The sequence below is a fragment of the Euphorbia lathyris genome, chromosome 6 (genome assembly GCF_963576675.1).
Source record: "Euphorbia lathyris chromosome 6, ddEupLath1.1, whole genome shotgun sequence".
Taxonomy (NCBI): Eukaryota; Viridiplantae; Streptophyta; class Magnoliopsida; order Malpighiales; family Euphorbiaceae; genus Euphorbia; species Euphorbia lathyris.
The window spans coordinates 3,710,469-3,723,424 of record NC_088915.1 but is presented as its reverse complement, the minus strand read 5'-3'; the positions used below and the strand labels follow the sequence as shown (position 1 = coordinate 3,723,424).

The following is a 12,956-nucleotide window of genomic DNA, read 5'->3' as shown; positions in this document are numbered from 1 at the left end:
TTTGTAATGACTATATTATATGGGTACTTTAATTGTTTGATCAACACCGAATGAATTTAAATCCATTGAACATCTTAATCTATTTCCATTGTTTCCAAGTAAAGAGAGTGAATTATGAGATGAACATTTTTGAGGATTATATATGTGCTATGTTGCACTGAAACTGAATTTGAAACGAAATGCTAAAAAGCTAAGGAGGAAGAGTTCAACATAGTATATAAAAATGTAACTTGCTGGAAAAGAAAAATGTCTCCGTCTGTATAGGAAATGGAAGGATGATTTGAGCCATGTTAGGAATTCAATTCTTACGTTCACTGGCTTTTTAGATGCTTAATTAATTCCGATTTAGGAAAACTTATGCGCAATAATCAGTGATTCATCAGAGAAAGAGAAAGGAATTCTTGTTAGAATATTTTAGATTCCATTGAGACAAGATGAAGATAATAATTAATTAATTAATTATAAAACAGATGAAGAAATTAATTCTGTTTTTATGGTTGTTTCGTCTTTGATCTACATGTTATAGTCATGAACTGGAGACCTTTTTTGGTTAATTTGAAAAAGTTTAAGATTGATGTTGGTTGAAGTTGATATGTTCCCGTACATGATGAAATCTAACTCGGTCGAGGGCATTTCTTAAAAGCAAATGCCTTTATGTGGATGTCTTAGATTATCCATTTGTTTTATTATAATTAAAACCGCATCCTGCTTTTAGATCGTGATCCTTATTTTTGCATCCTGGAAATCCAAAGCAAGGAGATTCAGATGGCGATGATTGCTCAAAGTTTTTTTTTCTAAAAAAGATGGACGCATCAATGGAGATTCAGATGCTCCATCATCTGGTTGCTGCAAGAAGAAATGGTGGTCATCCAGCTTTAATGTCCAATATGTTACTTGACAAGAGTGATGGCTTTGACAAGTTGTTGTGGCAAGCATATGTTTCTGCTAATAAAATTTTTGCACATAGGGTTATGAAGGTTATTAATCTTGAAGATGCTTTTGTATGGGTTCATGACCATCACTCTATGGTCCTTCTTACATTTTTGAGGAAGTGTTCCTACCGAGTTGAGCTTGGTTTCTTCATAAGTAGTTCATTTTCCTCGTCGGAAATTTATCAAACTCTACAAGTTAGAGACGAGATTATGTAAGCATTGCTCAATTCTTTGATATATTAGTGGAATGCAATGAAACTAATTTTGTTCTAAATTAGTAAATGAATATGTTGTTCTAGACATGTGCACCCAGTGATGTTCAATTTCCAATTCCAAATGATTATTTGGAGTTTCTCATATTTGGAGTTTGCCCTCAAATTCCATTATTAGCGAACTAAGAGTAGTTTAAGCTTCCCTATAACTTGGTCGCCAGATTAAAGAAAATTAGGGATAAGATATGTTTTTTTCCTGCCACGGGCTCCACTCTTTCTTCTAAAAACAATGGGATACTGACAGCACCAAAGAAATCTTATTTTTAGATTTAGTTTCAGACAAATCAATCTACTCAATCTTATAATTAATAAATTTTAACAACTTTTTTAATTGCAATATCCTTTCAAAAACCGAGCACAAACATAGTATGCATATCATGTGATTTTATTTTGTTTAATCCATTATTTTTCTCAATTAAGTACTTATAAGCCTAACTCCTTCCAAAGTCGTTGAAAAAAATAATGATTTTGTCCTTATCTTATAAAACAAGTTAATTTTGTCCATTCATAATTTTTTTGTGATTTTTATTTTGATAATAGAAAATTTGATTTAATTTTATCATTTTCAAAATAATTTCGAATAAAACGTGTCCACGAAATTTATTAGAAAATGATAAAATTGAACCAATATTTTACCGTAAGGATAAAAATTAAGTCATTTTATAAAATGAGAGGGAGAATCCTAATAACCTGAAGATTAAAAGTGAGGTTTTTCTAAAAATAAATTTGATCCAAATTAAAATCATATATGACTCGACAACACCACACCTAATCGATACTATCCCGATTAGGTTAATACGAGATTGATATCAAATTTTTTGGGTTGGACTACGGTTTAATCATTTCGACACTAATTCGAAATTGACACGACATGATCACAATACAAACTCAATAATTGCAACATGTGATATTTATGTTGTAAGTTTTTGTACATTTTTTTATTGGGATAAGGGTCAAATTTAACCATAACGCTTCAATCAAAGTGCATATTTAGCCCCTAACATATGAAGTGATGCAAATTAAATCCTAATTTTTTCAAGCAAGACCAATTTTAGCCAAGCGCTGTTGAAAATTTAAAAAGATTGGTTTACTGTTATTTAATTATCACATCATATCTTGCAAATAAGTTTGTCAATAAATCGAAGCAGTTTCATATATTTTTTAATTGTTGTTTATAACTATATTAATAACACTGTAATATTTTACACAATTTGATAAAAAAAGTTGTGATTAATTTATATTTAGCAGATTTAGTTTTTATCATTTTAGCAGAATTTTACAATGTTTTTTTAGTAATAAACTAATAACCTAAAGTGGTAGTAAAATACTAATAAAACATGTGTTTTCTAATTTTCGATAACGTAGGAATAAAATTGATCTTACTTGGAAATATTAAATTTGCACCATTTTGTACGTTAAGGTTAAATCAACACTACACTTAAAAATATTAGGGTTAAATTAAAGACTAATATTTGGCCCAAACTCTTGCAGTGAGATACACCCTGTGTCACATGTAAAAAAATAAAATAAATTATAGGTAAATACTTATGAACTTTTAAAAATTTAGAGAACAATTGAAGTTTTGAGGCTTTCGAATTTAATTATATAAAGATAGAAGTTATTAAATGCAATTGGACAAAAATAGGAGGTTATTAAAGATAATTACACAAAAATAAAGGGTGTAATTTAGAACTTTAAAACTTTAGTGAGTAAGTGAGGTTTGAGAGTAAGGGATGACATCACCTATATAACTGGACTTACACCTTTGCTCTTCTCAATGGCCGAATAGAAATTAGGGTTACCCAATGTTCATAGGTATCTCCTCTTTGAGATCTGAATAACAGATAGCCCTTATATCTTCTCCAGAAAGTGGCGTAATCAAATCTATAGAAATCAATGGTTAGAATTAGGGTTTATCTTCTCTATGAAGTTAGCATTCAACAATGCTTTTAGGATCTGATCTCTAACTGCTCGTTCGTTGGGTAAATTTCCAAATCTGAATCAAGCTTAATTCGGTAGAAACCCTTCCTCAAGAAAGAAGGGAGGAGCATCAAGTGATGGTTATGAACCCTACAAAATCATCTTCCTGATTAATAACCTCCATAACTTTATCTGCTAAAATATTATTAGCAAAAAAGGGTTGTGTTTGTTTACAGGTGAATTGAGCAATTGTAACTTCTTTATGTGTTTTTGTTTTTTGTTGCTCACCAATCCATATGTATTTTGATCATGTCTTTTTTTTTTTTTGCAGGAAACTATCTTGCTTAACAAATCAAATTACTGCGTACAATTGTTTATGGTGAATCTTTGCACTTTTCTTTGTTGGGTTTTATGTTTTAATGGCAATTCTGAAGATATAATGAGTTTTGCTTATGAGTGGCTTACATAAGCTGTCTCATGTGTTCTATGATGATATGATTATTTGAAACCCTACAAGTTTGTCTTAAACTTGATATGCTAATTTTTTTTATTAGATGTTTCTCTGTGGTGTGTTTGTTTATGAGTGCATTATATAACCTATCTAATGTGTTAGGGTGATATGATTACTTGAAATTGAAACCACAAGTTTGTTTATGCTTCTTTTGTTATGATATGTTTTTTGACACAAATCAAGCTTGTTTGTTATTTCGTATGATGAAACTATGCTTGTGACACTTGATCTGAATGTGAGAAAATGGCTTTGTTTTGAAGAAAATGAATTTGATTGGTGGGGGTGTATTTGTTATTAGGGACTTTGCTCTTAAGAGATCTTTTCCTATCCCACGTGGAAAACTTACCAATAGTTGAAAGAGTATATATAGAGTTGGGTCTCACAAGCCTTTAAATTTTGTTTAGTAGGTTTTGGCAAATACACCATATGCATGCATTGCAATTTTAGGAGTAACAATTTTTAGCTTAATAAAGCATTAGCAATTGTTCATTTTAGTTTGGCAATGATCAGGAAGTTGTTGGTGTCTGATTTCTGAAATGGTATTATTATTTTTCTTCAATTCAGTTGCCTACTTTTAGGCAGATTGATTCAACTCATGCACTTTTTATGCTTCTTCTTTATTCTTGTTTGATATTTTCTGGTAATAATTCATTGCATTTGTAATGACTATATTATATGTTTTTTTAATTGTTTGATCATCACCAATAAATTATCTACCAATAAAATTATGAGACGATTTTACTCTCTTATTCTTGTTTGATTGCCTTTAAGCTCCCCCGAACTTTCAAAAGTTCTAAATGGTCTCTTATTCTTGTTTGATTGCATTCAATAACCCCTTATTTCTGAATAGAATCTTTTGGATGTAGAAAGTTAGATACATGCTCGGCCACATGTAAAAAAAAAACTTCAAATATATAAATAATTATGAACTCTTGTGATTTCATGGGGATAGTTGAAGTTTTGAGATTATACAATTGGACAAATATAAAGGTTATTGAATGGCATTGGATAAGAATATAATGTTATTGAATGTAATTAGATAAGAATAGAGAGTAATTTAGCACTTTTAAAAATTTAGAGGGTTGTTGGAATGTATGAAACTTATTATTTGATACTGATTAAATATCTCACACAAATGGTCTCGCCTATATAACTTTACTTACTTCACAACTTTGGTTTTCTCCGTCCCTCTCTTCTCTTCTCTGTAAATGTGTGTGCATTCTAATGATACCTCCCCCGATAGATCTCAAATCTGGAAAGTTGTTGTGATCTCAAATCTATGAAAACCAATTAAATGAGCATTCAACAATGCCTTCAGAATCTCATCAAGTGATGGTCATGAACCCTGCAAAATCATCTTGACTATTAATAAACTCCATGACTTTATCTGCTAAAATATTATTAGCACAAAGCACTATATTTGAATTGGCCAATTCCAAGTTATTTTTGACTTTTTGTTGGCATTTACTATTTGTTGCTCATTGGATTTTGATTCTATAATGAATTATTTTTTTTGCAGGAAATATTTTGTTTCCGAGCAACTAGTTAAAAGCTATTGAATTTTAGAAGCATAATTCTTTCTGGTAAATCTTTGGACTTTTCACCTGTTGAATTTTAGGGTTCAATGAGAATTGTGAAGATTATACACCTAATCTATGCTATTGGGAAATATGCTTATCTAATATTAGTTGAATGCTAGGAACAACATCACTATATTCCATGAATTACTGGTAATGAGGTTTGGGGCTTACTAATTGTTTTCTAACTGTCAAAAAAGATTCTCTGTAATTATAAATATAATCATAATTTTTGTGGAATAGTAATAGTCTTCCAATTCAATTGAATTTCTAGTTTGAAAACTTTATTTGTTTATAACCAATTATAATTCAATTTAATTAATTGTCATAGTAAAATTCAATTAATTATTTTGTAAGTGTAAAAAGAAGACTATAATTAAAATGCATAGTCCGTTGGTTCTGGCTGGTCAGGAAGAGATTCACATAGGGACTAATGTTATTTGGAAATTACTTTCTATATGAGCTAGCAGGCGGGCTTTCCAGTGGTAGTTCTGAGAGTCTTATACTCCATCGTTCTACAATACATGTCTTTCTAGAGAATTTTTTTTTTTGTTCCACAATACATGATATTTTGCTTCAATTTATGCACATTAATTTGCTTTGACCAAATATACCCCTATTTTAGTTGACTTTTTGCCTTGGGAATAGATAAAGTTACTAGTAGATGCAGTTAATATAAAGGTAACAAAGTCTCTCACTTAAAATTAATTGCATTTCTTAATTAATGTGCATTAACCTTAAAAGGGATGTATTTTGGAACAGAGGGAGTACTTGTCATAGAAGCTTCACAAACTCCTTTTATTAGTTCAGGGATGCAAAATCACCAGATAGTCACAAGTCTTCGAAATAGGTACATTGGAAGTATCAATCCATGAAAAACAATAATATAAAGAAGTGATTATAGTTCATGTTCGGATGTGAAAACCACTGGTACCAAAGAAAATGACACTTTCTTAATGCATATTTATAAATAGGAAACATCTAACAGATAAATACCTATAACTTGAACAAGCATGTGAGAGTTTTTCTGGAGGTAGTCAAAGGGTCAGATTTGAATCTTACAATACTTCCTACTATCTTTTCTTCAAATTTTCTGAATCCTCAGAAGCTCCTGAACTAAACTCTTTTTCAAATAGATAAGTTTAATATTATCAGGAATAATGGCAGACTGATAGCAAATTCAATTTTGACTGTTGTTCGCTGTTTGAAATTAATTGCATTAGTGTTAATGAATATCTCCTTGTCTTTGTTCTTTATTTGTTCAGAAAACTAGCAACAAATAAAGAACAAAGGCAAGAAAAGATTAGTTCAGGAGCTTCTCCGGGATTCATATTAAACTTATTCTTGATAATATTAAACTTATCTGTTTGAAAAAGAGTTTAGTTCAGGAGCTTCTCCGGGATTCATAAACATTTGAAGAAAAGATAGTAGGAAGTACTGTAAGAGTCAAATCTGACCCTTATGACTACCTCTAGAAAAACTCTCACATGCTTGTTCAAGTTATAGTTTTTTTTATTTGCCAGCTGTTTACTATTTATAAATATGCATTAAGAAAGTGTCATTTTCCTTTGGTACTAGTGGTTTTCACATCCGAACCTGAACTATAATCACTTCTTTATATTATTGTTTTTCCTGGACGTTGGGATAATAATTTGAAGTCAACATCCGAATTCCATATGTATATGGAGCAAATGCAACAAGTCTTGGAAAAAGCTGGGATGTCCTATCATGCGAAAGAGCAGGCTTATCAAAACTCGAGTATCCAACAACAAATGTTTCTTAGCGAGTTCGATCATCAGAATAACATGGTTCATAATTTGCACAAGGCGAAGATGGAGGAGCAACAAAGAAGACATATGGAGACTTCTAGGCTCAAACACGAACTATACATGACGAGAAATCTCTTAGATGGCTATGAAAAAGCTTTGAATGAGACAACTAAAGAATTCACCGAGTATAGAAAGAAATGCCCTTTGCATGAAGAACCAATTTACATGGATACAGGGTCTGGTGGTCCTGTTTTGAGCACGAGTGAACCGGAGAAGTTGCCTTTTAAAGAAGAGATGACACAATGTCACAATGTGCTCCAGCTGAAGAACAAGATATGACAGAATGTACTCCATCCGAAAAACAAGTTACTGAACAATCTATTTAACTGATACAAATTTATGTTTTAAGTGAAATTTGCTGGAAATTTCTTAACTTTGTTTTAAACATTGTTGCTATGCTAATTTTTGTTATTAGACGTTTCTATCATAATTAGTTTGTCTATGATAAAACTATGCATGCGATGCTTGAAAGGTAACTTGATTTGTAACTATATGAGATGTTTTTAATTTAAATTCTTTGATCCATCACTGATAAAGAGAGTCAATTAAATTCCATTTGACATCTTAATGTATTTCCAACGTTTCCAAGGAAAGAGAGTGAATTTATAGATGAGCATTTCTGAAATTGCATTCTTTTAAGGGCATATATGAAGATTCAGTGAAGGGAACACTATCTGTTTGCATAACGGTACCAATATATTTTTTACTAGGAAGAACCATCATATCTTTAACTGTACATGGAGCACTGTTTGTATATGTGTGTTTGTATAACTATATACTTATTTACCCTATGAGTACAAAAGCAATCCAATATATTAGCTAATATCTATTAGCTACCAGCAACATTGTAAAAATAACTGAACAAGTATAGTATTCTAATGGAATCTAATGTATTATTCCTATGGTCGCATGGCATTTGATAATATGAACATAAAAAAAGTGACTTTACATTTGTGCATACACATTGTTTCAGCTTAATACATTTGTTTCCTCTTTATTTGGCTCAAAACCTTAACTGCTCCCACATTTGTTGCCTCTTTATTTGTTGCCCTTTGCCTCAATTTTTAAAAGTTCCTAATGACCCACATTCATATCTAATTTCATCCAATACCCTCTATTATTGTTAGAGAAGTAACTAAAAACATTAGTATAATTTTTTGTTGTATAAATGAGAAAGTTGAGTTACAAGATTATATGTTTATATTATTATAACTTTAACCCAAACATTTTAAGAAAAATGCACATATAGCCTTTCCAAGTAAGATCAATTTTAGCTCTACCTTACTGAAAATTAGAAAAAACTGAATTAACTAATATTTGTCAATCACTTAAAATCTTCCAAATATCATCTAATGCAATGATATAAACCTTTTCCTAAAAACATGAAAAATACCGTGTAACTTTAAAATTTGGGAAAAAAGAAAAAAATAATCATAAAACATAACAATATTATTATCTAAAATTTGCCATGACCCTTTTAGATGTAAAATTGCTAATTAAAATTTATATTCGATGTTAATTTTTATTTATTTTTAACAGATAATACAACTAATCAATAAAATATTATTCATATATGAAAAAATTATTATATATGCACCTATTTTTTGGCGCACCTAGGCGGCCGCTCTATTCCTAAAGGCAGAGCTGGCGCTGCTTATATCTCAATAGAATCTTCGGGATGTAGAAAGTGAAAGACACTTTGCCACATGTAAAAAAAACGCAAAATATATAAATACCAGGGTAAATAATTATAAGGTTTTTATGTATTTACTTAACACGCTAGTAAATCCATCATATTATTATAAGTTCCCTAAGTTTTATCTTAATCAATTCTTTAGTCTTTACATTTGTTTTTGTAAATGAAAGTCTAAAATTGCCTCTAGTTATATACATAAAAAAAATTTATCTTTTAGTTTCAAATTTAATCTAATTAATTTTAAAGAAGTTTTGGAACTACATATACACCAAAATTAATATACTTGAAAAAATGTATTATTAATTTTTTCAAATTGTAATTATTTTTTAATATAATATCTTTAAACCAATATTAAATATTATTATAAATTTTTTAACATCATATTTTTTTTTCTTCATTCATAAAATTTATTTATGTGTTTTTGTTTTTTTTGTTGCTAACAAACCCACATGGATTTTGATTTTGTCTTAAATTTTTTTGTAGGCACCTATTTTTCTTAACCAATCGAGTTAGCCTTATGGTAAATCTTTGCACTTTTGCTTTGTTGGGTTTTATGTTTTAATGGAAATTCTGAAAACACTGTAATGATTCTTCAAAAACTAGCATATTACGTTGTCCTAAGAACTGAATAAATAGAAACAACCTTCAAATTCAGAGATAACCATGGATTAGACAAGATGATTAAAACGTGGGCAATATTGATACATTAACTCTAAACTGAAGTACAACCAAAGCCTGTAATCTCAACTACTTGGATTATTTATACCTTTGTTCATTCTAAGTGTCTTTATTATTTTGGCAACCTCATCAACATTTGCACATCTTACATTCCCAATATAGTGAATCCATTGTATTTGGTGTTTTTTCTCTTTACCTTCCATTTGATTCTGCCTCTTTTTCCAATGTAGTGCAGTCCCTTCATCTAGCTGTTGCTACTACTGCTTTGAATTACTCTGTTGCTGCTGCTGATGTAAAAATTACTCATGGAGGTGTTCTTTCGCCCAATATGACAGAGAAATCTATCCAGGATCATTTTTCCAAACAATGGTTGTTCATTTTCTGGCATTTTTTTTTTGCATCTTAACATCAACAACACCCACACCAATTAACTCAATGAAAAGAGTTGTAACTTCCTTCGTCACTGGAAAACCTCTTGAAAACGCCACGAACATAGTCCGGTCATCTTCAGGGACGTTTTTGCAAGGATCCCAGTCCCATAATTCACGTGCACCCAAGTCAAAATCCACAGCGCTTGGGACAATGCTCATACTCCCGAACACTCGATGAGGAAAACTGGGAATTACTAGCGCTTCGCTTGAGCTTGACGATCCTAGAACATGTCGCAATATGTCAGTGAAAACTTTTTATGGCGGAACATTTGTAAAGAAACTTCTTTCTCCACTATCCTAGCAGTGAGAGAGATTTCTGCTGACATTTCTAAAGGTAATGTGTTTGCATCAAGACTTTTCAGACATAAAACAGCCTCATCTGCAATGGCATTGAGCAAAATATCCTAGAGGGGGACGGGGTTCATAACAATACCCAAGAGTGTTCTAGATATTAAGTACTCTGTTGCTGCTGCTTCTCTAAACAAATTGATCAATATTAATTTTTAGGTACAGCACCATGGTTTTGTAGGATCAATCAACCAAAAATGCATCTAAACAACACAAGATCTCTAGAATGATTTTCTTTAAATAATGCATATTTAAAGATAGTGCGACCGGGCCGCCCTTTTTTTTTTTTTAATGCATATTTAAAGAAGAAATTAGTAATTTAAACATAAACTTACTTGCAGTCTCATATCATCCTCGCTGTTAGAAGAGATTGTTTTCGCCGGCAACATTCAGCAATCACTGATAAAATATCCTTTTTTTGTTCTTGAGAAAGCCTGAAAGATCTTTGCTGTTCTCATGTTTCTTCACCATTGTTTTTCCTGCACATAGTTAAGGTTTTTCAGATTTTTGTGAATATTTTCCGTTCTTAACAACCCTAGCTATCTATAAAATAATGATTCTTATTACCTCTTTGATGTTGATTTCGATTTGATTTTATTTGTTGCCTGCCAGATCTGTTGAGCCGCTTTTTGTGGAACGTAAACCCTAATCCACAGCACATAAGATTGGAGATATCAATGTCTAATGCACAACCACATTTACAATATGCATTTATGTAGGTCAGGCTATTTGTATGGGATATTGAATTCATATCAAATAATAGGCATCATACATAAAACAACCCCTACATTTTTTAAGTTCTAAATTACCCTCTATTCTAATCTAATTACATTAAATAACCTTATAATCTTATACAATTACATTCAATAATCCATATTATTGTTCAATTGTATTTAATAATCTCAAAAATCTCATGAACTTTCAAAAGTTCATAATTATTTATATATTTGGCGTGTCTTTCACTTCTACACCGAAAATATTATCTAAAAAATTCTAACAAGAATTCCTTTCTCTTTCTTTGATGAATCACTAATTATTGTGTATAAGTTTTCCTTAATCGGAATTAATTAAGTATCTAAAAAGCCAGTCAATGTAAGAATTGAATTCCTAATATGGCTCAAATCATCCTTCCATTTCCGGTACAAACGGAGACATTTTTCTTTTCTAGCAAGTTACATTTTTATATACTCTGTTGAACTCTTCTTCCGTAGATTTTCCGCATTCCGTTTCCGTGCAACATAGCACATATATATTCCTCAAAAATGCTAATCTATAAATTCAATCTCTTTAATTGGAAACAATGGAAATAGATTAAGATCTTCAATGGAATTAAATTCATTCGGTGTTGATCAAACAATTAAAAAAGCTGATAATATAGTCATTACAAATGCAATGAATGATATCGGTTGAATCAATCCGCCTAAAAGTAGGCAACTGAATTGAAGCAAAACAATAATACCAATTGAGAAAATCAGGCACCAACAATTTCCTAATCATTTGTTACAAACAACAAATTAGTATTTTGAGAGAAACATCTAGCATTGTCAAACTAAAATGAACAATAGCTAATGCTTTACTAAATGAACAAACACAGATTTGGACTCTGCAATTTTCTCGATTGCAAATTAAGCTAAAAATAGTTACTCCCAAAGCCACAATCTCAACTAGTTGAAAATGCAGGAAATTACAGCAAAAATAATTGTCTGCTGAAATTTACATAATATTCAGATCAAGCATTAGCAGCATAGTTTCATCATAGCAAATAACAAACAATCTTGATTTGTATAAAAAAACTTATCATAACACCAGAAGCATAAACAAACTTGCGGTTTCAATTTCAAGTAATCATATCATCCTCACACATTAGATAGGTTATATAAACAAACACACTAGAGAGCAACATCTAACAAAAATGAGCATATCAAGTTTAAAACAAACTTATAGAATACATCAGACAACTTATGTAAGGCACTCACAAACAAACAAATTTGACAATAAATCTATTGAAATCACAATTACAATCCTAAAATTCTCACCTTTTGGCATAATCATTTTTTAAAAACCACTATAGAAAACAAGTAATTAAAGAAAAATTAATAATGATAGATCATTTGTAAACACATATAATAAGCTAGAGTAGTTGAAAAACTCATTATATCTTCAGAATTGCTATTAAAACATGAAACCCAACAAAGAAAAACGCAGGAATTTGATTTGTTAATAGTTTCCTGCAAAAAAAAATTATTAAGATAGGATCAAAATACTGACCATCACTTGATGCTCCTCCCTTCTTTCTTGAGGAAGGGTTTTTATAGAATTAAGCTTGATTCTCTTTGGAAATTTACTCGAGGACAGAGCAGTTAGAGATCAGATCCTAAAAGCATTGATGAATGCTAACTTTCTAGAAAAGATAAGCCCTAATCCTAAGTATTGATTTCTATAGAATTGATTATGCCACTTTCTGGAGAAGATAAACCCTAATCCTAACTGTATCCATAATTGATATATGGGCTATCTACTATTCAGATCTCACACAGGAGATATCTATGAACATTGGGTAACGCTAATTGCTATTGAGAAGAGTAAAGGTGTAAGTCCAGTTATATAGGTGATGTCATCCCTTCCTCTCAAACTTCACCTACCCACTATAGTTTTAAAGTTCTAAATTAGACCTTCTATTTTTGTCTAATTATCTTTAATAGCCTCATATTTTTGTCCAATTTTATCTTTATATAATTAATTTCAATAACCTCAAAATTTCA

General features: G+C 30.6%; 2 long non-coding RNA genes across 4 annotated transcripts; one reads left to right on the top strand and one right to left on the bottom strand.

The window, feature by feature from the left end:
* Positions 1-3,439: 3,439 nt before the first annotated feature.
* On the top strand, positions 3,440-9,783 carry LOC136232226 (uncharacterized). 3 transcript variants are annotated; one of them, XR_010690410.1, is made up of 4 exons: positions 3,440-3,503; positions 5,155-5,218; positions 5,975-7,346; positions 9,651-9,783. It is a non-coding gene; the product is annotated as an uncharacterized lncRNA (long non-coding RNA). The 3 variants fall into 3 exon arrangements; XR_010690409.1 differs by having other exon boundaries at positions 5,155-7,346; XR_010690411.1 differs by having other exon boundaries at positions 5,155-7,346; positions 9,646-9,758.
* Positions 9,228-12,739, bottom strand: LOC136232225 (uncharacterized). The gene is made up of 4 exons (XR_010690408.1): positions 12,463-12,739; positions 10,762-10,839; positions 10,530-10,673; positions 9,228-10,067 (listed from the first exon to the last, which is right to left on the bottom strand). It is a non-coding gene; the product is annotated as an uncharacterized lncRNA (long non-coding RNA).
* Between the last annotated feature and the right edge of the window lie 217 nt (positions 12,740-12,956).